This window comes from Oryx dammah, unplaced genomic scaffold (assembly GCF_014754425.2).
Source record: "Oryx dammah isolate SB20612 unplaced genomic scaffold, SCBI_Odam_1.1 HiC_scaffold_4, whole genome shotgun sequence".
NCBI classification, from domain to species: Eukaryota; Metazoa; Chordata; class Mammalia; order Artiodactyla; family Bovidae; genus Oryx; species Oryx dammah.
Window position 1 is genome coordinate 39,613,671 of NW_024070188.1, and position 3,274 is coordinate 39,616,944.

The 3,274-nt window shown below is 38.1% G+C and overlaps 1 pseudogene; it reads right to left on the minus strand.

The window, feature by feature from the left end:
• Positions 1 to 1,273: 1,273 nt before the first annotated feature.
• On the minus strand, positions 1,274 to 3,000 carry LOC120862966 (annotated as a pseudogene).
• Positions 3,001 to 3,274: the final 274 nt, after the last annotated feature.

A 3,274-nucleotide genomic window follows, 5' to 3' on the forward strand; every position in this document is an offset into this window, starting at 1 on the left:
TGACAATGTGAACCAATACATTTAAGATTTATAAGCCTCTTCATCCAGTAATTCTGCTATAAACACTACCCAAAAGGCATGAAGACACTTGTGCACGTGGGCACTCACTATAGCATTTGCCATCTAATGTAGTACCTAGATGAGAAATATTAGCTGGGGCTAAAGGATAAGTAAAACTTTGTTTCTTCAGATAATAAGAATTATTATACTCACCCTACCTTATTTCAACTTTGGTACTTCAAAACTCTTGCTTTGCCCCTCTAGTCCTTACTTCCTAATCTTAAGGTCATTGCTCTGGGTCTTAACTTTGTTGGAATTTTGTTACATATGAGATGATTTTTTTTTCACTTTAAATTATAATATTTTATTTTAAATAGTCACAACATCTGACACTTCAAAAAAAAGATACCACTAATAAATTTTTAAAAAGTGGAATACTTATCAAAGTTACAACAGACATATTGTTTAGCTGAGAATCATTTCAACAGAGTAAGGCTCTAAAGATACCAGACAAACCAATACTTGTTTGGATTAAGATGTACAACTCTCTTACTGTATGGGCTTACAGACAAGGCCCTGGTTCCATGTGGTCAATGTTATAGTCGTGCTTCAGACTAAAATTTTCAGTAGTTTTGAGAGCCTATACAAGATGTTATGGACTACACCCTGCAAAAAGTTACAATTTGAAAACTTCTTTCAAGCTTTACCAGTATCCAATGTGTATATTTTTAACATTTCTGAAAAGAGAACAAAATTAATAGGTGATGGTATTCACATCCGATATCTCAGGTTTCATGGCAGACAGGTCTTAATGCTCCTAGACTTGGGGGGTATACAAGGGAGGAATATTTTAAATTTATTTAAGTAGAATGTGGGGAAAATTAGGATCAAATGGGCATACATTCCTTGACCCCAGTGCCATTAGCCCTGTTGACTCTATAGGGAATGGTTAAGCCATCAAAAATTAAACCAATAGTTTTTAATATTAAAATGATTCTCCATACTAGTGACACTGAAGAGTCACTAAACTAAGAATTTACCTTGTAGAGGTTAACACACAGAAATAGGTGACAGAACAGTAACAATTATGAAAAATGCTACTCATCTAAAAGGATCCATGTCCACTCTTTGAGTCTACTTCATACATTCTACCCATCCACCCCACTCCAAAAAGGTTCAGATTATTGTGTCCCAAAGTAATCTATTCCTGAATTACTTGTGAAGAGACAAACTGCTCTGTAGCTACTTAGGTCCTATTCTAGGATGATGCACTTCCATTGTCCTAGCTCTCAAATTTGGAAATCTGCTTAGGTTCAGCCTTTTAAAACCCTTCCAAATTAACGTAATTAGAATTTGTGATCCCTAGATTCACATATAGTACAGTCTCTGTGACATCTCTTTTTTCAGGGGGTTGAATAAAAGCCACAGGATTCTGTGTGACTAAAAACTAAATCTCAGTTATTCGTGTCTGGCATTGTGTAAACATATTTTTAAGTTCATTTTGCTGGACTTCATTAACTACTTCAGAATCTGCAGGGCTCTTCTGAGCCTTTGCCACTGCAAAATTTATCCCTTGGGTTAACCCAGCTTGGGTAATGTTAGCAAACTGGACCATAGAACTTCAAATCTTTGCAAAAGGAGAGACTGCTCTGCTGCTACAGCTCTCTGAAGGAGAAGGAGTTACATGAAGCTCTCTCTCAAGTTCAAGCATGCCAGATTCAGAGCCAGGGGGCTTTTGAGATACAACTGAATGCACTGGTTCAACTGACAAAAACTGTGGGCCTGCTGTAGGAAAAGACACATCTAATTGAAAAGGTGGAGAAGGTATCTGTTCTATCAATTCAAACGGAGTTTCTTTGCTAGAAACTTGATTGGTTGTTTGATGTCCTTCCTCTCTAGCCTGCTGAGAAGCAGATCTGGTTTCTGATAGGCGGGTCATTTTGTTTTGTGCACCTTGAACAAATCTGTAGCAGTAAATATTCACAGGCTTGGCAGAGCCAGTCAATGTGGGTATGTTGCCAGGGGAAGGACTTTTCTTCAAAGAAGACTCATGGCCTTTTCCAAGCCCACTTTTATGAGCAATAGTAACTCTGAAGGAACATGAATGCTGATATCAGTGCTGCTAATAGACTGGGATCGACTACCTAATCAAGGTGCTGAAGCAATGATACCCCAACTAGGAAGAACATAGTCTGTTGGCACTACATTCTCTGAAGAGTTAGCTGCCTGTCTTCATCAGACTTGGAATTTGTAAGAAATTCATCAGAGTGATACGAGTTATTATCTGAAGACATTTCCCCTTCTGACTCTGCCTGGGCTTTATTATCCATCACACTTGTATTTTCCATGGTTTCAAGACTACTATCTGATTTCCAAAGATTATTTTTAAGTTTGGTTTTAGAAAGTTAACTTCCATTTCAAGTTTTGTGAAGTTTCTTAGCTTTCGTAGATTACCAATGTTTACATTGGATTTAGTCTGTTTCACTTTTTGGTTTAGAGATGAAATTTTGCTCACTAAAAGTTTTTTTTCCCTGGGCCAAAGAGCCTCGGTTTTGAGATCTGATGCTGATGATGTTTTCATGAGGTTTACTGCTCTTCCTCTCAAGCTTTTTCTCTATTATAGGTACGTCTAATCCCATGTCTTGCTTGGTGATCTGCAGCATCTCCTCAATGCACTGAAGAGTATCTTTTCCATCCTCTTCTGGGTTGCACATTATAGCTTTCAGTGGGTGGAAATAGCCACTTGCTTCTTTATATCTGTAGTGCAGTCGCATGCAGGAGAACTTTGGCTTAACCAAAAAAGGTGGGTTCAGTACCTCTTTCTATTTTTTCCAGGTCTTCTAGACTTAGTCCTTGATACTGGTTTACTTTGTCAACCTCATCATCATAATAGACCACGTAGTAGGCAGAGTTAAAAAGCAGTAACAGCCCATCCACATCAATGAGGCTGCTCTTAAACTGTCGCTTGAGCCAAGCCATGAAAATTACATCTCGACACATAGTTTAATATGAAGAAAATTTCCACATCTACTAAGTAGTGCTACTTTATCATAGCTCCTATGACACTAATATTTACATTGGTCAAACATGATCTCAGTCAAAAGCATGATGTCTAGAACGAAAAGCACTTGGCACGTCACAGACCATCGAGAAAGATGTTAGCCCTCCCCCCACCTACATTTTTACCTAAGTATAAGCTGCAGTAAATACTTAATTTCCCTCCCCACCACCCTCTGCCCCACTTAAACAGAAATAAACAAAACCTAACCCCCAT